The sequence below is a fragment of the Oncorhynchus mykiss genome, chromosome 19 (assembly GCF_013265735.2).
Source record: "Oncorhynchus mykiss isolate Arlee chromosome 19, USDA_OmykA_1.1, whole genome shotgun sequence".
NCBI classification, from domain to species: Eukaryota; Metazoa; Chordata; class Actinopteri; order Salmoniformes; family Salmonidae; genus Oncorhynchus; species Oncorhynchus mykiss.
In genome coordinates, this window is record NC_048583.1 from 12,668,544 (window position 1) to 12,694,563 (window position 26,020).

At 56.6% G+C, this 26,020-nt stretch overlaps 1 protein-coding gene across 1 annotated transcript in view; it reads right to left on the reverse strand.

The window, feature by feature from the left end:
* LOC118941457 (F-box/WD repeat-containing protein 7-like) overlaps window positions 1-26,020 on the reverse strand; it is a 91,898-nt gene that overhangs the window by 23,224 nt on the left and 42,654 nt on the right. Inside the window, exon 2 of the mRNA XM_036954315.1 lies at window positions 21,572-21,653. The gene's annotated coding sequence lies outside the window, so the exon portion shown is untranslated. The remainder of the gene's footprint in view (window positions 1-21,571; window positions 21,654-26,020) is intronic.

Consider the following 26,020-nt stretch of genomic DNA (forward strand, 5'->3'; position numbering starts at 1 on the left):
TGTTCAAATCAACAAGCCTACTGCCTGGAACAGTGTGCCCAGAGACATCCTGAAATGAAAAGAGGCTGTTCAAATCAAAAATATCCAGATTTAGCATGAGAAAAACAGTAAGACCACAACCAGCTGTTCAAACAAACATGACACGTGTAAACATCACAAAAACATTGAGAAACCGCTTTCGTTTGAGTGGAGAGAACAAAGTTATTTTCCTCAACTCTCCAGTCACAATTTCTCTATGCAAAGCTAACATTAAAAAGGTTTCTGTCCTTGTGATTCTCAGTCACTCTGCTCAGAGGGAACAAAAAGCCACTTAGGAAACTTCAAAACTTGGCAACAACGATACAGACCCTTCTCTCTCTCCCTCGGTTAGTTCTGCATGGCTGATGCAGGCTACCGTGCGGGAAAGACAGGACTGTGCACACCTCAGCACACCATTATTATTCTGGGTTCAATAATCCCCTATTTGAGCATTTTGTTATTTTCCTCTCTAGAGAGAACGAGAGAGCGGGTGAACGAACGTCCAGTTCATTATTTATAAATATTGCTTTTCACTGCGTCAGCTCCCGGCTTCGATATTGATCCCTGGGGCGGAGCGACTCGCTGCACCACAGTACCGTTGGAGGTTTTCAGGGGGAAGAGAGGGAGAGAGGGAGAGATGGACTGAACGGGATGAAAGGGGAACTAACTGGATTTTCTTTGCTTATAGTTGGAGTGAGTGAAGGAAAGCGCATTAGACTGTACTTTAAAAGGATCCCGTTTATATTTCTGCAGCCAGGATGTGGAGGCAAGCCTTTTAGTGCAGTCTAGGATCATTTAGCCTAAACATAAACACTTGCGAGGCGGAAGAGGCAGCCACGCAGTCATTAAAAAAAGGCCACATCTCCGACTCCAACTGTTCTCCCGAATTAGCCTAAAACAAGGTCACCATGTCTATTGAGTGTGCATTTCAAGAAATACAGAAACACACACGGCAGTAAAAGGTGGCAGGCGGCATCTTCAGGAAAATCCAACCATTGTTTTGACCGGAGGCTAGTTTCCACAACATCCATTGTGTGTGGCGAGGAGCAGGGGCTGACGGAGTTATCAGTCTCCAGCAATCAGGAATGAGCGGCTAGCCTCCAACAGCCAACACCATTCAATTACAGCTCCATTGTGTGGAGCCAGACCAGGCTACAAAAGCTTTCCTCTTCTGCAGATGGTGTACAGACTGGGCTGGGCCTGGAGTTGCACGGTCTATGTTCAGGTGATGAGGTTTCCCCATTCATTGCATTGGGTGTTTCTTCAACCCAGAAAATGAATATTTGAGGGGAGATGACAAGTGTCAGGACTAAACGCAATAAGCAACAGGTAGGTTGGAAACACAAATGAAGGGAACTGAAAAAGGGGGGTAAAATAAAAGAAGCAGAAAACCAGGCTCATGATGAAAGCCAGTAAATCCTCTACACACCACATTAAAGTCTCCTTGTGAAATTCCAGACTTTAGCACAGGGCAGGATCAGCTGTTGACGGGCTTCATTTCCACAGACTCACATGGACACCACATAAAACAAAGCTAAGCAAGAGTGTCACTGACAAGATGGCACTTGTCATCTCCATCACTTGCCCTAGCTTGAGTACCTATTGTCACCTCAGTCGGCCTCGGAGCTGACTAGTCCGTTTTGACACGTAAGACGCGAGTCTTGGGCGTACAGTACTGCTGAGCCAAGCTCAACGAGACGCGGGCATCTCAGCACACCATTTACAGTGAGGCAGTGCTACTTTAATGCACCTCAGATCCAATTACCTCACACAAACCATGTTAGCCGACACCCCAGCTGAAGCATCACCGCTCCTCCCACTGTGGAGACAACGGACAACTACTACACCACAAGGCGACACTGTTAGGCCACTTCTACCTGTCTACCACAAGCTGTGTGTCTTTCCCAGTCCTCTGAAACGGTCTCTACCTTCCAAAACAGTGAAGAGGAGTCTTCGAAAGATGGAACTGTGGCAGAGTTTACCCATGACATAATACTGCCTGGTCAAGATTTAAGTCTGATCTGAAAGGCCTGGCAACCTGGCACACAGTCTAATCCTGCCAGAGTGGAGGGTGGAGCGAGGGAGGTGGGTGCTGCCAAGTACAGACTGAGAGGCAGTCACTCCTCCATATGGAGCCTGGAGCAGCATGGGTTCATTAGCTGTAGTTTACTACTCAGGCCAAGCCGGCAACACAGCAAGCAACCGACCCACTCCCCCGCAACAACCACAGAGCAGATACTCATACACACACACACACACTCCAACTTTAGATTGGAAACATGTAGTTTTGGGACTTACACAGATATTTCTAGAGTTCAGCCCTACCCGTATGGTGGCTCTAGTCTTGTTACAGACGAAGGGAAATCTTCTCCCAGCACCTGCGAGTCTACTGATGTGTGTGTATAATATCTTTGACTAAGATGCAGAGTAGATACCACATAACATGATTCAGACAGACATAACTCAGACAGGAATAAACCCATTAAAATAATCACCTCAGCCAGGTGTCTGACCTTCCGGCCTCATATGAAATTAATTGAACTGCCATGTTAACGCTACCAAATGGAAATGCCTTTTCCGAAGCCTAGCTATCTATCAGAACTTTGTTATCAGAACTGTTCATTGAATAAATGAATTTCAGACACTTGAGTGGGTATAATTCACCTATAGGGTAAGATCTAGGGCAGGGCTCTCCAACCCTGTTCCTGGGGAGCTACTGTCCTGCAGGTTCTCTCCAACCCTGTTCCTGGAGAGCTATCGTCCTGTAGGTTCACTCCAACCCTGTTCCTGGAGAGCTATCGTCCTGTAGGTTCACTCCAACCCTGTTCCTGGAGAGCTACCGTCCTGTAGGTTTTCACTCCAACCTTAATCTAGAGCACCTGATTCTAGCTCTCCAGGAACAGGGTTGGAGAGGCCTGCCCTAGGGAGTACATAGAGTCCTTACAAAGCAGCATGTCTTTTTTTCATCATAACAGAAATCCTTCACTGAATGTGTCTAAATGCTTTTGGACACTTGTGTGAGTACAATTCCCCTATGCGGTAGTACCTAGGGAGTCCTTAGATCACGGTGCAGCTGCAGTAGCCGGAGGCTGTGCGATGCTGGCTATCATCCTCCTGTGTGATCAGACTTGTTCAATCCCTGGAGAGAGAGGGATTGTGGGTGACTAGTATACGGCTGTGGGAACAGGTGTGTCTGTGCGGGGGGGGGGACTGGCATCGCTCATGACGGCAGCGCTGCAGTATGTCAGGACTACACCTTCACACATTGTACAGAAACAGAGTTTAATAGGAAGGACACCTTTGTAACAACTAACAGGAGGAGACCTAGGGTTAAATCTGACACCAGGATATTGAGCAGGCTCTGTGTTTCTTTCTATAGCACTGAGGTAAAAAAATAAATAAAACGCACAATACTTGAATCATGACCCATTTCATCAAATGGTCAAGGAAAACTGTCATTATAATGTCGGAAAACTAGGCATAAGCTTTCAACGGTAAAACACAAGGAGCACGGTTAGAACCTCAGACCTATTTCCCGTTTGAGTTGATGTATTACGTTTATTTAGACAGGGACAACGTGCAACATATATTCTCAGAGCACTGAGAAGTCGCACCACATTTAGCTAAGCGTTCATTTAAAGCTGTAGTCCGACTAAATGATGGCAATGATGTTCCACTGCCAATATCATGCTATGGGAAAATGTATTCACTGCCAACATTTAGCCTACAGCGACTTTCATTGCCACGGAGTCTTACTCTGCTAAGTCAATTAAGGAGCCCAGACAGAAAGCAGGCATTTGTCAAGGACATCTGAACAGTCTTTTGTTTGTTTCTGATGGAGGAAACCACCTGTAAAGACATGATCCACTCCCAAGTATTAATTGTGATGCGGTTGTAAAGACGGACAGTAAATCTGCAGTCTGTCTTGATGTTGGCCGCAGGCCTGGCCACCGACAAGACAGCCAAACATAGGGCTAGGGTGGGGTGAGCTTAGCCTGGCTTCGGAGCTGAAGGGAAGTGAAACGGCAAAATACATAGCAAATTCAGTTAGGACACCAGGCTAGGGGTGCGCTGCATTGAGCCATGGGAATTCCCAGATTGGCCTAGGGACTTTAAAATGGAGAAAAGTGAGAGTGCATTAAAAACTCCACAAATCCTTGGCCGCAAAATCATTATCCACTTGTGTCACTGGGCCTGATGTGATGAGGTGTTTTATAGAGCGTTTGTCCAGCGTTTTCCCACTTTCTAGGAGTGGTTTGCGGACAGTGGATCTGGGGAATAAGCATGGATTCCAACCTTTCCTTTTACAAAGTAGTGACTTGTAAGCAGATTATTCAATGATCTAATTACCATCGTCGTTCTATATCAAGCAAGGTCTGGGTCCTTCATTAAAATCTCTGCCTTTTTTCCTTGACCATTAATCTCCTCCAAAATAATTCATGGGGATCAAAGTATGTATGTTTCAGGATCATTTCCCTTATTGATCCTGCTGAAGGCCCCCCTCACAAACCGCTGACACACTGGGAGAAAGGACAACGGCAACTGGCCAGGCAGAGGAGTTCTGGGGAATAATTAGGCATGATTACGTATCAAACTATGCTATGTGTGACTTGAGACTGGAGTCCCCTTTTACGACGAGCCTAAATGTCAACAAGTACCAGCTTCAAAAAACGCGAATACCGGTCGGCAAATCTTACTACAATCTAGCTAACGGGACTCCCTATTTTTATTTTTATTTTTATAAAAATCTTTTTAAAAAGTGACTTTTTGTTAAAACCTAACTCTTTTCCTAACATTAACCTTATTCTCCTAACCTGCAACTAAAAAGTTGTAGCCGTATCGAAGTGGTGTTTTCAGGGAATCTCTCTGGCGAACAGTAACCGCTCCAATGACATTGTACAGAGAGACCCAATAGGAGCCAGCGAAGGATGATTCTCTCCACTCCATCTGACCAGGCTTGCAGTGTCCATTTCCTCTGACTAGACCGTCCTCTAGTGGGGAAAGACGGTACAATGCCTTTCCCTCCACTACAGCATGAGAAACACAGGTACTACTACTTCCTCTATTCTCAACAGAAATGTGTCCGATTTAGGCCCACTGACTGCATGACGTCTTCAGCAACAACAAACCAAAATGCCTAGGCCGAGTAACCCACAGGCCGACAAGTGGCTATCCTCTTCTATTTTCAACAGAGAGGAATGTCACATTTGGGCTAAGTCCACTGACTGCCTGCATGACACGCTGAACAACAACAACGTTCTGGGTGGACAGGGTGGGCCCTCCAAGAGTGAACGATGCCTGTGAAGCCACAGCTTCCTGCCACCCCAGGAACAGAACAGTGCAGGGTGGTTTCCTGGTTTCCTGTTTTCGTCCGGAGCTTCCGAAGCATGAATGAATGGGTTGAAGCGTGGGACTGTGACCGCCTTTTTTCTCTGACGAGGGAACGTACACACAGCGCCACCTACAAACAACAGCACCATCCTACTACCCAGCTCTCACAGTAACAGCAAAGAACACGCCACAGCAAACAGTGTGTGTTTGAGTCATTTCACCCGTTCCCCACAATAGAGAAGCAACATCTAAAAGCAGAAACAAAATGGCCAGCAGGTTTTACTCCAGTGCCATTCAAACACATTACCCTCACGTGGTATTGTAGTCAGGATCCCAGTATAACCTAAGATGTGGGCCTACAGGAAACTGTAAGGCATTTATATTCTGTTGGGCCAATAGATCATCAAGAGAGGAGACGGTTCTCTCAACATTTTATGGTATTTCGTACAGTCCAGTCTACATTTCTTCCCACTGCATGGATCCACTCACGATAAACTTTTCCAACGTTAAACAAAAAAAGCGCAGCGGATTCAATACCCTCCGAGCAGCCCTTTCATTACGCCCAAATGTAAGCTGACAGCGTGACGCGACCATTCCAAGTTGTTTAACGCCCCGCCACGAACAGAGAGTGCATCTGCAGCTAGTTTTACTATCCGGCCCTGTAAGCAATTGCTGAAAGCCGTAGAGTGCAACTGAAATGGCCCTATGGGCCCTGGTCAAACGTGTTGCACTACATAGAGAATAGGGTGCAATTTCAGGTGCAGCCTTAGTATATCAGCAGCCATTTCTACTGTCCTGTGTCATCAATTGTGGGCTGGCCATTTTCTTCCCCTGGCTGCTGGGCTGGCGAAAGGAAAGGGCCTTTAAATTATTTACATGGGATGTGTGTGGGTTGTGGGGCGCTGGGGGACTGATTAAGGAGTGACAAAGAATGACTGGTTGAATCCCAGACCTCTTCTCTTCTGCTGCTCTGCTGTTGTGGAAAGTGCCTCGCTTTCACCTCAGGATATGACAAAGCCAAGGTCTACTTGTCTTTCCCCTGTGCGCCGTCTGTACTTGTGAAGAAATGCTCACCTCTTCCAGGAACTGATCCCACATTTCCCAGACACCACTGCTTCACACCTCTTCTAAATAAAACGGCACAGCCTGAAATTCCAACGACGACCTGCCTCTTCAGGTGAATGAAGCTCATCCTAGCTCATCCATTAAAAAGAAAACAAGAATCAGATATTTTTCTTTTTTCAGAGGAATGAAGTCCAGTACCTCCCTGTACCTTGAGGAGAAGATGAAAGCGACCGTGCCTGTTGTGACGGGCACAGCAGTTCCCGTGGATATTACCTAATTACTATATCAAACATGGGGAGGTATAACCAAGCGGGTGCTCTTCCCCCTCTCTTACCGTCTACAGACTGTAATTAAGTTACTTCCTTCAGGAGAGAGAGAGAGGCCGGGACTCTGCAGCAAAAGGTTTCTCTTAATAAAAACACAGACAGGCAGTGTGAGAACCAGAGGGAGCAGGCAGTGCCACCAAACACACACCGTGTGAGAACCAGAGGGAGCAGGCGGTGCCACCAAACACACACCGTGTGAGAACCAGAGGGAGCAGGCGGTGCCACCAAACACACAGTGTGAGAGCGACAAACACTAGAGCCATTCTTAACTGGGCACACACACAAACACACAACTGTATTTTGATCATTGAAATAAGCAAGTGATGACTGATAGCTGACGTGACATCCATTCATTGTAGCCTACACTGTTCTAATATTGATGGCAGGGTGAAAAGCCTTACACGCTAACCTCACCTGCCACGTGGATGTTTGAAATACAACAAAAACAAACTGTTGCGTTGGAGTAGAAACACACACCATTTTGTATGACTTGGGCACAAAAAAAAAAAAATTCTACAAATAATACGCTAAAAACAATGACCATAAGCATGTTAGTTAAAATAACAACCCAACGTTCATATCCCAGGACAAACTAGCCGGCAACAGCTAGCTTAGTTAAATGTCCATGAACGTGTTTCAACCTGCCACCAAATTAATATAGTTGGTTTTGATATTTTAACCTGCGTGTCATGATTGCCTCTGGACAGACAAAATCAACTACACGTAGCCAGTGTAGTCAGCATGTTATTCAAACAACCCAACTTGCATACTTCTATCGCAACTGTTCTTTAAAGAAAAAAGTGTGCACCTCTAACTCCGCTCACCTGCTCCGACGCGGTCTCTCACCAGTGAGCCCAGACGTATCAACCTTAGCTTGGGTTGAGGTAACATCCAGCTAGCATCCTGAGGAAACTGCATTGGAAGAATGAAGACTGTGCTCCCCTGGGATTCCAATCCAAACCTACCCATTATTAACACCCCCAGGTATGGTGTCACATTAGAAAACCGTCATAAAGCCACAGAATTGTAGTTTTAGAAGGCAATATAGTCTAGTGTGGTGACTGACTGGCTGGGGTTAGCAGTCAGGACCATCCCTTTAAAAATTTAGCAGAGAGAGCACCCCGTATGAGGCTCTCTGTATGCTATCCAATCGCTTTACCTTTAATTCACAAAAGCGTGCCAGCAATGAATTATTCAGGGTCTAGGCTGGCTGCACTTTCGTCTGTAAGGAGGTAGAGCTCCCCACAGCACACACACACATCGGACAGATACAAGCATACTAAAAGGTGAACCCATTCTGCATGAATTCACATATTTGTTCTTTCATTCATCTTAAGTGGCTGGGGAGAGGCCGATATGAGAATCCACTTTCAAACTGGGGAATACACATCAGGAAACAAAGAAGGTGAACGCCTACTTCAAATTAATTAAAGTTTTTCCCAAAACAATTGTGCATGCATGTGCACAGGAAAGGCATTGCTTCTATGCGCCTTTGCCCCAACAGTGGGACAGACACACACACTACTCCTCATTAGTGATCATCTCATCCCCTCCCTATTTGCCCACAGATGAGCCTGAGCAACACCGACAGCGATGCTTCAAAGTTAATAAACCTCCTGTTTCTTCATTGGTAGTTGTAAAAAAAAAAAAAAAAATTAAATCCCCTGACGCAGAAGTGTGAATGTGAGGCTTCCTGTCTCTATCACTGAGAACAATGAGAAAGGCTGGGAGGGTGGATCTCTCACTCCACTCCCCTGTTCATTCCCTCTCCCTCCCTCCTGCTCTCCCTCCCTCCCTCTCCCTTCTACTCACTCCCTCCCTCCCTCCCTCCCGCACTCACTCACTCACTCACTCACTCACCCTCCTGCACTCACTCCTCTCCCTCACTTTCTCCTGCACTCCCTCCTGCACTCCCTCACTCCCTCCTGCTCTCCCTCACTCTCTCCTGCACTCACTCTCTCCCTCCCTCCATCCTGCACTCACTCACTCCCCCCTGCACTCACTCACTCTCTCCCTCCCCCTGCACTCACTCACTCTCTCCCTCCCCCTGCACTCACTCCCCCTCCCCCACTCACTCACTCTCCCTCCCCCATTCACTCACTCTTCCCCCTCCTGCACTCACTCACTCACCCTCCTGCACTCACTCACTCCCCTCCTGCACTCACTCACTCACTCCTGCACTCACTCACTCCCCCTCCTGCACTCACTCACTCCCTCCCGCACTCACTCACTCCCTCCTGCACTCACTCTCTCACACACTCCTGCACTCAGTCACGCACTCACTCTTGCCCTCTCCCTCCTGCACTCGCACTCTCCCTCCTGCACTCGCTCCTGCTCGCACTCTCCCTCCTGCACTCACTCATTCACTCTCTCCCTCCCTCCCTCCCTCCATCCTGCACTCACTCACTCCCCCCTGCACTCACTCACTCTCTCCCTCCCCCTGCACTCACTCACTCTCTCCCCCTGCACTCACTCACTCTCTCCCCCTGCACTCACTCTCTCCCTCCCCCTGCACTCACTCTCTCCCTCCCCCTGCACTCACTCACTCTCTCCCTCCCCCACTCACTCACTCTCTCACTCCCCCTCCTGCACTCACTCACTCCCTCCTGCACTCACTCACTCCCTCCCGCACTCACTCCCTCCCTCCCGCACTCACTCCCTCCCTCCCGCACTCACTCTCTCACACACTCCTGCACTCAGTCACGCACTCACTCTTGCCCTCTCCCTCCTGCACTCGCACTCTCCATCCTGCACTCGCACTCTCCCTCCTGCACTCGCTCCTGCTCGCACTCTCCCTCCTGCACTCGCTCCTGCTCGCACTCTCCCTCCTGCACTCGCTCCTGCTCGCACTCTCCCTCCTGCACTCGCTCCTGCTCGCACTCTCCCTCCTGCACTCGCTCCTGCTCGCACTCTCCTTCCTGCACTCGCTCCTGCTCGCACTCTCCTTCCTGCAATCGCTCCTGCTCGCACTCTCCCTCCTGCACTCACTCACCTCCCTCCTGCACTCGCACCCCCCCTCCTGCACTCGCCCTCTCCCTCCTGCACTCGCTCCTGCTCGCACTCTCCCTCCTGCCACTCACTCAGTCCCCTCCCTCCTGCACTCACTCTCACACTCGCCCTCCTGCACTCGCTCCTGCTCGCCCTCCTGCACTCGCTCCTGCTCGCCCTCCTGCCACTCGCTCCTGCTCGCCCTCCTGCCACTCGCTCCTGCTCGCCCTCCTGCCACTCGCTCCTGCTCGCCCTCCTGCCACTCGCTCCTGCTCGCCCTCCTGCCACTCGCTCCTGCTCGCCCTCCTGCCAATCGCTCCTGCGCTCGCCCTCATGCACTCACTCACTCCCCTCCCTCCTGCACTCGCACTCTCCCTCCTGCACTCGCTCCTGCTCGCGCTCGCCCTCCTGCACTCACTCACTCCCCTCCCTCCTGCACTCGCACTCTCCCTCCTGCACTCGCTCCTGCTCGCACTCCCCCTCCTGCACTCACTCTCTCCCTCCCTCCCTCCCTCCATCCTGCACTCACTCATTCACTCACTCCCCCCTGCACTCACTCACTCTCTCCCTCCCCCTGCACTCACTCACTCCCTCCCTCCCCCTGCACTCACTCACTCCCTCCCTCCTGCACTCACTCACTCCCCCTCCTGCACTCACTCACTCCCTCCCGCACTCACTCCCTCCCGCACTCACTCACTCTCTCACACACTCCTGCACTCAGTCACGCACTCACTCTTGCCCTCTCCCTCCTGCACTCGCACTCTCCCTCCTGCACTCGCTCCTGCTCGCACTCTCCCTCCTGCACTCGCTCCTGCTCGCAATCTCCCTCCTGCACTCGCTCCTGCACTCGCTCCTGCTCGCACTCTCCCTCCTGCTCGCACTCTCCCTCCTGCACTCGCTCCTGCTCGCACTCTCCTTCCTGCACTCGCTCCTGCTCGCACTCTCCTTCCTGCACTCGCTCCTGCTCGCACTCTCCTTCCTGCACTCGCTCCTGCTCGCACTCTCCTTCCTGCACTCGCTCCTGCTCGCACTCTCCTTCCTGCACTCGCTCCTGCTCGCACTCTCCTTCCTGCACTCGCTCCTGCTCGCACTCTCCTTCCTGCACTCGCTCCTGCTCGCACTCTCCTTCCTGCACTCGCTCCTGCTCGCACTCTCGCTCCTGCTCGCACTCTCCCTCCTGCACTCACCTCCCTCCTGCACTCGCACCCCCCCTCCTGCACTCGCCCACTCGCTCCTGCTCGCACTCTCCCTCCTGCCACTCACTCAGTCCCCTCCCTCCTGCACTCACACTCGCCCTCCTGCACTCGCTCCTGCTCGCCCTCCTGCACTCGCTCCTGCTCGCCCTCCTGCCACTCGCTCCTGCTCGCCCTCCTGCCACTCGCTCCTGCTCGCCCTCCTGCCACTCGCTCCTGCTCGCCCTCCTGCCACTCGCTCCTGCTCGCCCTCCTGCCACTCGCTCCTGCTCGCCCTCCTGCCACTCGCTCCTGCTCGCCCTCCTGTCACTCGCTCCTGCGCTCGCCCTCCTGCCACTCGCTCCTGCGCTCGCCCGCCTGCCAATCGCTCCTGCGCTCGCCCTCCTGCACTCACTCACTCCCCTCCCTCCTGCACTCGCTCCTGCTCGCCCTCCTGCACTCGCTCCTGCTGGCCCTCCTGCTCGCCCTCCTGCTCGCCCTCCTGCCACTCGCTCCTGCTCGCCCTCCTGCCACTCGCCCTCCTGCCACTCGCTCCTGCTCGCCCTCCTGCCACTCGCTCCTGCTCGCCCTCCTGCCACTCGCTCCTGCGCTCGCCCTCCTGCCACTCGCTCCTGCGCTCGCCCTCCTGCCAATCGCTCCTGCGCTCGCCCTCCTGCACTCACTCACTCCCCTCCCTCCTGCACTCGCACTCTCCCTCCTGCACTCGCTCCTGCTCGCACTCCCCCTCCTGCACTCACTCACTCCCCTCCCTCCTGCACTCGCCCTCTCCCTCCTGCACTCGCTCCTGCTCGCACTCTCCTTCCTGCACTCGCTCCTGCTCGCACTCTCCTTCCTGCACTCGCTCCTGCTCGCACTCTCCTTCCTGCACTCGCTCCTGCTCGCACTCTCCTTCCTGCACTCGCTCCTGCTCGCACTCTCCTTCCTGCACTCGCTCCTGCTCGCACTCTCCCTCCTGCACTCACCTCCCTCCTGCACTCGCACTCCCCCTCCTGCACTCGCCCACTCGCTCCTGCTCGCACTCTCCCTCCTGCCACTCACTCAGTCCCCTCCCTCCTGCACTCACACTCGCCCTCCTGCACTCGCTCCTGCTCGCCCTCCTGCACTCGCTCCTGCTCACCCTCCTGCTCGCCCTCCTGCTCGCCCTCCTGCCACTCGCTCCTGCTCGCCCTCCTGCCACTCGCTCCTGCTCGCCCTCCTGCCACTCGCTCCTGCTCGCCCTCCTGTCACTCGCTCCTGCGCTCGCCCTCCTGCCACTCGCTCCTGCGCTCGCCCTCCTGCCAATCGCTCCTGCGCTCGCCCTCCTGCACTCACTCACTCCCCTCCCTCCTGCACTCGCTCCTGCTCGCCCTCCTGCACTCGCTCCTGCTCGCCCTCCTGCTCGCCCTCCTGCCACTCGCTCCTGCTCGCCCTCCTGCCACTCGCCCTCCTGCCACTCGCTCCTGCTCGCCCTCCTGCCACTCGCTCCTGCTCGCCCTCCTGCCACTCGCTCCTGCGCTCGCCCTCCTGCCACTCGCTCCTGCGCTCGCCCTCCTGCCACTCGCTCCTGCGCTCGCCCTCCTGCACTCACTCACTCCACTCCCTCCTGCACTCGCACTCTCCCTCCTGCACTCGCTCCTGCTCGCACTCCCCCTCCTGCACTCACTCACTCCCCTCCCTCCTGCACTCGCCCTCTCCCTCCTGCACTCGCTCCTGCTCGCACTCTCCCTCCTGCACTCACTCAGCCCCCCCCCCCTCCTGCACTCACTCTCTCACACTCTCCCTCCTGCACTCGCTCCTGCTCGCCTTCCTGCACTCGCTCCTGCTCGCCCTCCTGCCACTCCCTCCTGCCACTCGCTCCTGCCACTCGCTCCTGCCACTCGCTCCTGCCACTCGCTCCTGCCACTCCCTCCTGCCACTCCCTCCTGCCACTCGCTCCTGCCACTCCCTCCTGCTCGCCCTCCTGCCACTCGCTCCTGCTCGCCCTCCTGCCACTCGCTCCTGCTCGCCCTCCTGCCACTCGCTCCTGCACTCGCTCCCGCTCGCCCTCCTGCCACTCGCTCCTGCACTCGCTCCCGCTCGCCCTCCTGCCACTCGCTCCCGCTCGCCCTCCTGCCACTCGCTCCCGCTCGCCCTCCTGCCACTCGCTCCCGCTCGCCCTCCTGCCACTCGCTCCCGCTCGCCCTCCTGCCACTCGCTCCCGCTCGCCCTCCTGCACTCGCCCTCCTGCACTCGCTCCCGCTCGCCCTCTCCCGCTCGCCCTCTCCCTCCTGCACTCGCTCGCCCTCTCCATCCTGCTCCTCCTCGCTCTCCCTCCTGCTCGCGCTCCTCCTCGCTCCCTCCCGCCCTCTCCCTCCTGCACTCGCTCCCGCTCGCCCTCTCCCTCCTGCTCGCGCTCCTCCTCGCTCTCCCTCCTGCTCGCGCTCCTCCTCGCTCCCTCCCGCCCCTCCTCGCTCCCTCCCTCACACACACTCTCCCTCCCGCCCCCCCCCCTCACTCACACACACACTCGCCCTCCTGCTCGCCCTCCTGCCACTCGCTCCTGCCACTCCCTCCTGCCACTCGCTCCGGCCACGCCCTCCTGACACTCGCTCCTGCTCGCCCTCCTGCCACTCGCTCCTGCTCGCCCTCCTGCCACTCGCTCCTGCTCGCCCTCCTGCCACTCGCTCCTGCTCGCCCTCCTGCCACTCGCTCCTGCTCGCCCTCCTGCCACTCGCTCCTGCGCTCGCCCTCCTGCACTCGCTCCCGCTCGCCCTCCTGCCACTCGCCCTCCTGCCACTCGCTCCCGCTCGCCCTCCTGCCACTCGCTCCCGCTCGCCCTCCTGCCACTCGCTCCTGCGCTCGCCCTCCTGCCAATCGCTCCTGCGCTCGCCCTCCTGCACTCACTCACTCCCCTCCCTCCTGCACTCGCACTCTCCCTCCTGCACTCGCTCCTGCTCGCACTCCCCCTCCTGCACTCACTCACTCCCCTCCCTCCTGCACTCGCCCTCTCCCTCCTGCACTCGCTCCTGCTCGCACTCCCCCCTCCTGCACTCACTCACTCCCCTCCCTCCTGCACTCGCCCTCTCCCTCCTGCACTCGCTCCTGCTCGCACTCTCCCTCCTGCACTCACTCAGCCCCCCCCCCTCCTGCACTCACTCTCTCACACTCTACCTCCTGCACTCGCTCCTGCTCGCCCTCCTGCACTCGCTCCTGCTCGCCCTCCTGCCACTCGCTCCTGCTCGCCCTCCTGCCACTCCCTCCTGCTCGCCCTCCTGCCACTCGCTCCTGCGCTCGCCCTCCTGCCAATCGCTCCTGCGCTCGCCCTCCTGCACTCACTCACTCCCCTCCCTCCTGCACTCGCACTCTCCCTCCTGCACTCGCTCCTGCTCGCACTCCCCCTCCTGCACTCACTCACTCCCCTCCCTCCTGCACTCGCCCTCTCCCTCCTGCACTCGCTCCTGCTCGCACTCTCCCTCCTGCACTCACTCAGCCCCCCCCCCTCCTGCACTCACTCTCTCACACTCTCCCTCCTGCACTCGCTCCTGCCACTCGCTCCTGCCACTCGCTCCTGCCACTCGCTCCTGCCACTCCCTCCTGCTCGCCCTCCTGCCACTCGCTCCTGCTCGCCCTCCTGCCACTCGCTCCTGCTCGCCCTCCTGCCACTCGCTCCTGCTCGCCCTCCTGCCACTCGCTCCTGCTCGCCCTCCTGCCACTCGCTCCTGCACTCGCTCCCCGCTCGCCCTCCTGCCACTCGCTCCTGCACTCGCTCCCGCTCGCCCTCCTGCCACTCGCTCCCGCTCGCCCTCCTGCACTCGCTCCTGCTCGCCCTCCTGCACTCGCTCCTGCTCGCCCTCCTGCCACTCGCTCCTGCTCGCCCTCCTGCCACTCGCTCCTGCCACTCGCTCCTGCCACTCGCTCCTGCCACTCCCTCCTGCTCGCCCTCCTGCCACTCGCTCCTGCTCGCCCTCCTGCCACTCGCTCCTCGCCCTCCTGCCACTCGCTCCTGCTCGCCCTCCTGCCACTCGCTCCTGCTCGCCCTCCTGCCACTCGCTCCTGCACTCGCTCCCGCTCGCCCCCCTGCCACTCGCTCCCGCTCGCCCTCCTGCACTCGCCCTCCTGCACTCGCTCCCGCTCGCCCTCTCCCCCTCTCCCTCCTGCACTCGCTCGCCCTCTCCCTCCTGCTCCTCCTCGCTCTCCCTCCTGCTCGCGCTCCTCCTCGCTCCCTCCCGCCCTCCCCCTCCTGCACTCGCTCCCGCTCGCCCTCTCCCTCCTGCTCGCGCTCCTCCTCGCTCTCCCTCCTGCTCGCGCTCCTCCTCGCTCCCTCCCGCCCCTCCTCGCTCCCTCCCTCCCGCCCCCTCACTCACACACACACTCGCCCTCCTGCTCGCCCTCCTGCCACTCGCTCCTGCCACTCCCTCCTGCCACTCGCTCCTGCTCGCCCTCCTGCCACTCGCTCCTGCTCGCCCTCCTGCCACTCGGACCTGCTCGCCCTCCTGCCACTCGCTCCTGCTCGCCCTCCTGCCACTCGCTCCTGCTCGCCCTCCTGTCACTCGCTCCTGCGCTCGCCCTCCTGCCACTCGCTCCTGCGCTCGCCCTCCTGCCAATCGCTCCTGCGCTCGCCCTCCTGCACTCACTCACTCCCCTCCCTCCTGCACTCGCTCCTGCTGGCCCTCCTGCTCGCCCTCCTGCCACTCGCTCCTGCTCGCCCTCCTGCCACTCGTCCTCCTGCCACTCGCTCCTGCTCGCCCTCCTGCCACTCGCTCCTGCTCGCCCTCCTGCCACTCGCTCCTGCGCTCGCCCTCCTGCCACTCGCTCCTGCGCTCGCCCTCCTGCCAATCGCTCCTGCGCACGCCCTCCTGCACTCACTCACTCCCCTCCCTCCTGCACTCGCACTCTCCCTCCTGCACTCGCTCCTGCTCGCACTCCCCCTCCTGCACTCACTCACTCCCCTCCCTCCTGCACTCGCCCTCTCCCTCCTGCACTCGCTCCTGCTCGCACTCTCCCTCCTGCACTCACTCAGCCCCCCCCCCTCCTGCACTCACTCTCTCACACTCTCCCTCCTGCACTCGCTCCTGCTCGCCTTCCTGCACTCGCTCCTGCTCGCCCTCCTGCCACTCGCTCCTGCCACTCGCTCCTGCCACTCGCTCCTGCCACTCGCTCCTGCCACTCCCTCCTGCCACTCCCTCCTGCTCGCCCTCCTGCCACTCGCTCCTGCTCGCCCTCCTGCCACTCGCTCCTGCTCGCCCTCCTGCCACTCGCTCCCGCTCGCCCTCCTGCCACTCGCTCCCGCTCGCCCTCCTGCCACTCGCTCCTGCCACTCGCTCCCGCTCGCCCTCCTGCCACTCGCTCCCGCTCGCCCTCCTGCCACTCGCTCCCGCTCGCCCTCCTGCCACTCGCTCCTGCTCGCCCTCCTGCCACTCGCTCCCGCTCGCCCTCCTGCACTCGCCCTCCTGCACTCGCTCCCGCTCGCCCTCTCCCGCTCGCCCTCTCCCTCCTGCACTCGCTCGCCCTCTCCCTCCTGCTCCTCCTCGCTCTCCCTCCTGCTCGCGCTCCTCCTCGCTCCCTCCCGCCCTCTCCCTCCTGCACTCGCTCCCGCTCGCCCTCTCCCTCCTGCTCGCGCTCCTCCTCGCTCTCCCTCCTGCTCGCGCTCCTCCTCGCTCCCTCCCGCCCCTCCTCGCTCCCTCCCTCCCGCCCCCTCACTCACACACTCTCCCTCCCGCCCCCCCCCCTCACTCACACACACACTCGCCCTCCTGCTCGCCCTCCTGCCACTCGCTCCTGCCACTCCCTCCTGCCACTCGCTCCTGCCACGCCCTCCTGACACTCGCTCCTGCTCGCCCTCCTGCCACTCGCTCCTGCTCGCCCTCCTGCCACTCGCTCCTGCTCGCCCTCCTGCCACTCGCTCCTGCTCGCCCTCCTGCCACTCGCTCCTGCGCTCGCCCTCCTGCACTCGCTCCCGCTCGCCCTCCTGCCACTCGCCCTCTTGCCACTCGCTCCCGCTCGCCCTCCTGCCACTCGCTCCCGCTCGCCCTCCTGCACTCACTCACTCCCCTCCCTCCTGCACTCGCACTCTCCCTCCTGCACTCGCTCCTGCTCGCACTCCCCCTCCTGCACTCACTCACTCCCCTCCCTCCTGCACTCGCCCTCTCCCTCCTGCACTCGCCCTCTCCCTCCTGCACTCGCTCCTGCTCGCACTCTCCCTCCTGCACTCACTCAGCCCCCCCCCCCCCTCCTGCACTCACTCTCTCACACTCTACCTCCTGCTCGCCCTCCTGCCACTCGCTCCTGCTCGCCCTCCTGCCACTCGCTCCTGCTCGCCCTCCTGCCACTCGCTCCTGCTCGCCCTCCTGCCACTCGCTCCCGCTCGCCCTCCTGCCACTCGCTCCCGCTCGCCCTCCTGCCACTCGCTCCCGCTCGCCCTCCTGCCCCACTCGCTCCCGCTCGCCCTCCTGCACTCGCTCCCGCTCGCCCTCTCCCGCTCGCCCTCTCCCTCCTGCACTCGCTCGCCCTCTCCCTCCTGCTCCTCCTCGCTCTCCCTCCTGCTCGCGCTCCTCCTCGCTCCCTCCCGCCCTCTCCCGCTCGCCCTCTCCCTCCTGCACTCGCTCCCGCTCGCCCTCTCCCTCCTGCTCGCGCTCCTCCTCGCTCTCCCTCCTGCTCGCGCTCCTCCTCGCTCCCTCCCGCCCCTCCTCGCTCCCTCCCTCCCGCCCCCTCACTCACACACTCTCCCTCCCGCCCCCCCCCCTCACTCACACACACTCGCCCTCCTGCCACTCGCTCCTGCCACTCCCTCCTGCCACTCGCTCCTGCCACTCCCTCCTGCCACTCGCTCCTGCCACGCCCTCCTGACACTCGCTCCTGCTCGCCCTCCTGCCACTCGCTCCTGCTCGCCCTCCTGCCACTCGCTCCTGCTCGCCCTCCTGCCACTCGCTCCTGCGCTCGCCCTCCTGCACTCGCTCCCGCTCGCCCTCCTGCCACTCGCCCTCTTGCCACTCGCTCCCGCTCGCCCTCCTGCCACTCGCTCCCGCTCGCCCTCCTGACACTCGCTCCCGCTCACCCTCTCCCGCTCGCCCTCTCCCTCCTGCACTCGCTCCCCCTCGCGCTCCTCCTCGCTCTCCCTCCTGCTCGCGCTCCTCCTCGCTCCCTCCCGCCCTCTCCCGCTCGCCCTCTCCCTCCTGCACCTGCTCGCGCTCCTCCTCGCTCTCCCTCCTGCTCGCGCTCCTCCTCGCTCCCTCCCGCCCCTCCTCGCTCCCTCCCGCCCCCCCCCTCACTCACACTCTCCCTCCCGCCCCCCCCTCACTCACACTCTCCCTCCCGCCCCCCCCTCACTCACACACACACTCTCCCTCCCGCCCCCCCCCCCCCCCCTCACTCACACACTCTCCCTCCCGCCCCCCCCCCCCTCACTCACACACACACTCGCCCTCCTGCCACTCGCTCCTGCTCGCCCTCCTGCCACTCGCTCCTGCTCGCCCTCCTGCCACTCGCTCCTGCTCGCCCTCCTGCCACTCGCTCCTGCTCGCCCTCCTGCCACTCGCTCCTGCTCGCCGTCCTGCCACTCGCTCCTGCTCGCCCTCCTGCCAATCGCTCCTGCGCTCGCCCTCCTGCACTCACTCACTCCCCTCCCTCCTGCACTCGCACTCTCCCTCCTGCACTCGCTCCTGCTCGCACTCCCCCTCCTGCACTCACTCACTCCCCTCCCTCCTGCACTCGCCCTCTCCCTCCTGCACTCGCTCCTGCTCGCACTCTCCCTCCTGCACTCACTCAGCCCCCCCCCCTCCTGCACTCGCCCTCCTGCTCGCCCTCCTGCACTCGCTCCTGCTCGCCCTCCTGCCACTCGCTCCTGCCACTCGCTCCTGCCACTCGCTCCTGCCACTCCCTCCTGCTCGCCCTCCTGCCACTCGCTCCTGCTCGCCCTCCTGCCACTCGCTCCCGCTCGCCCTCCTGCACTCGCCCTCCTGCACTCGCTCCCGCTCGCCCGCTCCCGCTCCCGCTCGCCCTCTCCCGCTCGCCCTCTCCCGCTCGCCCTCCTGCACTCGCTCGCCCTCTCCCTCCTGCTCCTCCTCGCTCTCCCTCCTGCTCGCGCTCCTCCTCGCTCCCTCCCGCCCTCTCCCGCTCGCCCTCTCCCTCCTGCACTCGCTCCCGCTCGCCCTCTCCCTCCTGCTCGCGCTCCTCCTCGCTCTCCCTCCTGCTCGCGCTCCTCCTCGCTCCCTCCCGCCCCTCCTCGCTCCCTCCCTCCCGCCCCCTCACTCACACACTCTCCCTCCCGCCCCCCCCCCCCCCCCCCCCCCCCTCACTCACACACACACACTCGCCCTCCTGCCACACCCTCCTGCCACTCGCTCCTGCTCGCCCTCCTGCCACTCGCTCCTGCTCGCCCTCCTGCCACTCGCACCTGCTCGCCCTCCTGCCACTCGCTCCTGCGCTCGCCCTCCTGCACTCGCTCCCGCTCGCCCTCCTGCCACTCGCTCCCGCTCGCCCTCCAGCCACTCGCTCCCGCTCGCCCTCCAGCACTCGCTCCCGCTCACCCTCTCCCTCCTGCTCGCGCTCCTCCTCGCTCTCCCTCCTGCTCGCGCTCCTCCTCGCTCCCTCCCGCCCCTCCTCGCTCCCTCCCTCCCGCCCCCTCACTCACACACTCTCCCTCCCGCCCCCCCCCCCCCCCCCTCACTCACACACACACTCTCCCTCCCGCCCCCCCCCCCCCCTCACTCACACACACACACTCGCCCTCCAGCCACTCGCTCCCGCTCGCCCTCCTGCCACTCGCTCCTGCGCTCGCCCTCCTGCCACTCGCCCTCCTGCCACCCGCTCCCGCGCTCGCCCTCCTGCCACCCGCTCCCGCGCTCGCCCTCCTGCCACCCGCTCCCGCGCTCGCCCTCCTGCCACCCGCTCCCGCGCTCGCCCTCCTGCCACCCGCTCCCGCGCTCGCCCTCCTGCCACCCGCTCCCGCGCTCGCCCTCCTGCCACCCGCTCCCGCGCTCGCCCTCCTGCCACCCGCTCCCGCGCTCGCCCTCCTGCCACCCGCTCCCGCGCTCGCCCTCCTGCCACTCGCTCCCGCTCGCCCTCTCCCTCCTGCACTCGCGCTCCTCCACTCACTCACTCACTCACTCACTCACTCACTCACTCACTCACTCACTCACTCACTCACTCACTCACTCACTCACTCACTCACTCACTCACTCACTCACTCACTCACTCACTCACTCACTCACTCACTCACTCACTCACTCACTCACTCACTCACTCACTCACTCACTCACTCACTCACTCACTCGCCCACTCACTCGCCCACTCACTCTCCCGCCCTCCCGCCCACTCACTCTCCCGCCCACTCACTCCCTCCCTGTGTATCATTTCTCTCCCTCTTTCGACATTGTTCCCTTCCCTTTCATTCCGGAGGAACGACACACGGCTAACGCTTCCTGAGGAGAGATATGGTACAATAAACGCCTCTCCAAATGGTTCAGGGGGAGCCTGCCAGAGGATGCTGTTAAACAATGAACTGCTTACTCTGGTAGTCAAAGGGATCCTTCGGGATTTTGGCTATGAGGCCCTTTATCTACTTTCTCAGAGTCTGATGAACTCGTAGATAAACATGTATGTCTCTGCGAGTGGTTTGAAGGAAGTTGCTAAGTAGCGTAATTGCTAACTGCCGTTAGCGCAATGACTGGAAGTCTATTTAATACTTAAGTCTAAGACTGCTAGCTAGCCGATCCCCATAGACTTCCAGTCATTGCACTGACGCTAGTTAGCAACTTCCTTCAAGCTGCTCGCAAAGACATAAAAATGGTATCCATGAATTCATCAGACCCTGAAGAAGCATTGCCAAAATCTTGAAGTATCACTGTAAATTCGTTTTGTCAGAGCAGGTCTAAGAGCAGGACCCAACTCTCGCAACTAATGTTCAAACTTGGTAGGCTCATTTTGATGTTAAAGGCTAGGCTAGCCTTTTGGTGTTAGCTTTCAGAATACTGTATAGGTTAACTGTTCCTGGAGATATGTCGCAATGTGAAAAGTAGTCAAATGTTGGAGTGACTCATCATATTAGGTTAAATATTGTTTGATATCCCTATATGGAAGTTATGGGAACAAAGGTACAGGTTAGTGTTGATTTTATTCTCTCAACTAGAGACTAAGCATAACAGAAGCAGTCCTCAGTAACATAAAGAGGCTGTAATAACGTATCAGGATATATCTGTACTGGAGGAGATGGGGGCAGGAGGTAAATCACGAGGTGCTGTCGAGTGGGCTCACAGTTGAAAGCAGAATGAAGTCGTGGTAAAATGGCCACACAGTGGAAAGGCGGTCATGAATACTAAGATAGTGAAAAGACAGGAGGAGGGAGGGATAAATCACCCTAAAAAGGGGGAAGCTTAATTGAGCATTAAGCCTCCCCTGAAAAGTCAATGAAGGAGAAAGAAAGGAGTCTAATTAGCTAGCTATTAAATATCTGTCTAGTTTCCTGTAGCCTCAACCCAAAAGAAACACACACACGCCTCAACCCCCCCTTTCCCATGGGAGCGTAAGTGAAGCAGTTAGGATTCTCCTTGTCAGCTCCACACAGTGCACATACACACTTAACATCTGTACAGTGCATAAAGGTATGCAGCTGGTGATCATGGAAAAATCCACCACACCCACCCTCCATCCCTCCCTCCCCAATCCCCAGGGAGAGGAAGTGAAGCGGTTACTCACGAGTCTCTCGGTCAGGCCACACTGGGGGTTGCTCTCCTCTCCTCTCCCGGCCTGGCCCCTCTGTTAGGGCTGTCAGTGGAGGCTGAGTAGAGAGAAGGGGATGTCAGTGCATCGTGTGTTAAACAATCTGAGGTCATCACAGAGTCAACATGCCACAGGGCCGTCTGGGGTGAGAGAAAGTAATGATCTCCCCTCTCTCAGGGCTCTAGGGGTCTCTCAGTTCCATGTGTTTTGGTCTCATCCTGGTATCTCAGTTTATCCCCCTGAAAACCAGATCCATAACAGATACAGCACTCCTCCACTCTCCCAGTCTCCCACAGACGGGTCCAGTTAGTCACAACATAGGCTCAAACAGGGCGATAACACAAAGGAAACAAATGCATTTCAAGGTCCTGGAGTGGCCTAGCCAGTCTCCAGATCTCAACCCCATAGAAAATATTTGGAGGGAGTTGAAAGTCCGTGTTGCCCAGCAACAGCCCCAAAACATCACTGCTCTAGAGGAGATCTGCATGGAGGAATGGGCCAAAATACCAGCAACAGTGTGTGAAAACCTCGTGAAAACTTACAGAAAACGTTTGACCTCTGTCATTGCCAACAAAGGGTATATAACAAAGTATTGAGATAAACTTTTGTTATTGACCAATACCAAATACTTATTTTCCACCATAATTTGCAAATAAATTCATAAAAAAATCCTACAATATGATTTTCTGGATTATTTTTCTCATTTTGTCTGTCATAGTTGAAGTGTACCCATGATAAAAATTACAGGCCTCTCTCATCTTTTTAAGTGGGAGAACTTGCACAATTGGTGGCTGACTAAATACTTTTTTGCCCCACTGTACAGACAGAGAGCTATGCAAAGAAATACAGTGTTGTATGTAGCAGGAAACGGGCAATCTAGGATCTACGACGTATAGGTGAACATTCCCATGTGAAGGTGAGGCCTTACAACTCGACTACATAACCCGACTACACCATAATAAAATCACTACTTTACTTCTACAGTGGCTATACGAAGTAACAGGGGTGTGTCGGAAATGGCACCCTATTCCCCATCAAGGAAGACACCCGGGGTGTTTCTTGATCTTTCTGACACCGAAGGTGTGGGGAATTCCTTCCGGGAGAAAGCTAGAGAATAAAAAACAAAAAAACAACAGGTAGACTATAAGTCAAAAACCCAGGCAGGAACAGACCGGCTGAATACACCCGTGTCAACATGCAACAGTGCGTCACCACTGCACCTGTGAGGCAGATTGGTTTACCCGCTGATAGTGGCTCATTAACATTTAGTAATCAGCCATTCATTCACAAGGGGCAGCTGCACACTTAGGGCCTAGGCCCTACAGGCTGGGTAATCTCGTGCAGCAGGAAAGCAGCATTCGGCTATACAGGGTGCAGGTCTTCCCTTGTCTTATCTGCAGTATATGGTTACCCAGCAACTGGGTTTGGTAAGTCTGGGCTGTGCATGTCATGTCACTCTTGCATGTTCCCTTTTCATACTGCATTCGGTTGCCATAATCAACTAGGCAATACCTCCTGAAATCAGTACTGGCGGACGGTCGTTTGGCATAAAAACCATTATGCTACGGAAACACTGACGACATTCTCAACAAGGCAACTCTATCGGATAAGAGCTCTCTTCCCATAGCGTGCGTAGACGAGGGCCTTGCTGTTAACCGTCGGAAGCAGACCGACAGTTGCTGTTGGACAGCCACTTTGATGCACCCCCCCAGGTTCCCCGAGCCTCTCTAACCCCTCTGGTGACCCTAACCCAGTCCTTATGGTAAAGTGTTCAACTTTCCACCCAGTTGAAAGAGAAGACAGGAACACGAGCTGGGTCAGGCTACTCTAATTTGGTTCTCTGGTCAAGTTAGTTTCTTCATGGACCAATTTGGAGAGCTATTCTTTGGCCTGACGGAGGGTTTGAGACAGACAAAAAAAAAGTGCAGTTTGATATGGGAAGCGGTCGGAGCTCAAGTCGGGCAAAAGTCAACGTGTAACTCGAGTAGCCACTCTGGATCTTTTGGCAAGGCAGACCAGTTGTAAGAGGCACAGTTATCGGCTTCCAACTCCCGTCGGTTTCTACCTCTGAGCGGCTGCCAGTGCCTAGAAAATAACCCCTAGATATGACAGGCTATCCCATCACAACAGCACTAGGAACATGGACAGTGCCAAGGGAACAGGCCAGGGCTTGCTGTTGGCTAACTGGGTGTTAACACCAGACAGAGCCGGACAGGAGTCCTGGGAAATACATTGAGAATAGCAGAGGCAGACTATTCAGCTGGTTAACAGTGGATCACCGTGAGACAGGAGTGTGCATGCATGTTTGAGACAGCAGATCACCGTGGCTGCGTTTAGACAGGCAACTCAATTCTGATATTTTTTACACTAATTGGTCTATTGAACAATCAGATCTTTTTACATCAAGAAAGCAGTTGGTTTATGACTCCCAGGAGCCTATGGAATTATAGGAGACGAGAGAGGGAAGTCTAGGTTAGTTTGTAGCACCATTATGTAACTTGGCAGCACAGCAGCTGGGAGATGTTTACAGATTCTGGTGAGAGGTTCCAGACACACACCGAGACTGAGACAGCACAAGAAAGAATGAAAAAAAAGAGAGCATCCGAGGGAGGGAGAGAGCCCCCCCCCCGAATCGAGAGAGCCCCCCCCCCCCTCCCGAAGCGAGAGCGCGCGAGAGACTGAGGGAGCACCCGAGAATGAGAGAGACCACGAGAGAGATGGGAGCACGAGAGAGAAAGAGGGAGAGCGAAAGAGACCAAGAGAGAGAGCGCAAGAACAAGACCATCATCATACCACCCAGCTGTGGAACAGAAACTCTGTTCATCACATCGTTGAGCCCAGAAGCCAAATAAACTTGAGCTGCTGATAGTAAGAGAATGAGCAAATCCATCTCATTTCACAGGTTTCCATAAGTTTGACCTTTCCCAGCATTTCTTTCCTGTTTTCAGATGACCGTTTGTAGTCAAACGACAACTGGAGCCATTTCCATTTTCTATTTATAGAAATAAAATACAGAAAGATAAAAACTTGGGAATGACCATGAGTCCAACATACCAGGACCACCGTCTACAAGAAAAAAATATTGCAAACCATCCAAAGAAAACATTGAATATATCGGGGTCAAATATGTATTGTTGGACATGAAGAGAAAAAAGATTCCCAGACAGTGCCAAGATCTGGAGAACAGAACAAGTTCATCTACAGCCTTCCGTTGACGTCAGCTGCTCGCCAGGCCAGACGTTAATATTTATAATACAAAACAGTGTTGGCGGGGGTGACTGCTGTTCACCGTCAGTTTGGTCTGACTCTAATCGTCCTGTTAAAGTGAGCACAAAAGGAGTGCTGTCGGAAAAACGCTGAACAATAGGTTAAAAAGGTACACTGATTGCAGGACCATCGGACGAGTCGGCCCTCGTTCTTCAATGACAACATGTGGTCTTATAGACAGCCACAGGCATCACAAAATACATCACGAAAGTCTATTGAGAGTCCCTGTATACTGGTTCTATTGAATCCCTATTGATTTGTTCTCTCATAAAAAAAAATCTGTCATTGAATGAAGCTGAAGCATGTGTCCCCAGCAGGAGGGAAGCATGCGGTGTTGAGTCGTTGGGTAATCTCAGAATCTGATTCAAAGCAGAGCGCAGCATGTATCAAATCAAAGTCACTTTGATTCAGAATGGCAACAACAAGTACGTACACACACACATTCAGAGTGACCCACTTACAGAGAGTCAGTGGAATCGAAAGTGGAGATGCAGGCTTCCACATTGACCAGGGAGGGTTTTTGTGAGTGCAAGCAGTAGACCTTTCCTTGTTATGGTCGCAGTTGGCCAGAGAGAAGCACTAGGACAAAGTGCACTGCGTGAAAGGTTGTACGGTCCAAAATAGAGAAGTTCTCTCCCCTTCTCCTCTCAAAAGGCCTGTAACACATGCTGCCAAGCTTGGAGTTCCATAAACCAACAGGCTGACATCGTGACCACAATATCAGGTGGATAACAAGGAGCACTTTCTAGGAACAGCTCAAAGGTTCCCGGAGACAGACGTGCGTGCGTGTCAACACAGTACAGAGGTAGAAGACTCCTGTCCAGGTCAGCTGTAGTCTGTAGAATTGAAAGGCTGCCAACAGAAGACTTGCAATGAGTTCTAGAATCTTGGTCCATTGTCAAGACATTCTGTTAAACCCTGGGTGAGAAGCATTAGGGTGTAGAACGACATAACCAGAGATGAACACAACATTCTCTTACCCAAGAAGGTTTTCGAAATGTAGGCCTACCTATTACCCTATTTAACAACACTAATTCAACAACATTCACTTGCCACATGCAAGTGAATGTTGTTGAATTAGTGTTGTTAAATAGACACGTGTGTGTCCTCGAAATGCAGTCAAAACGCAGACGAACGAAAAACCTGTCCTTGCCTTAA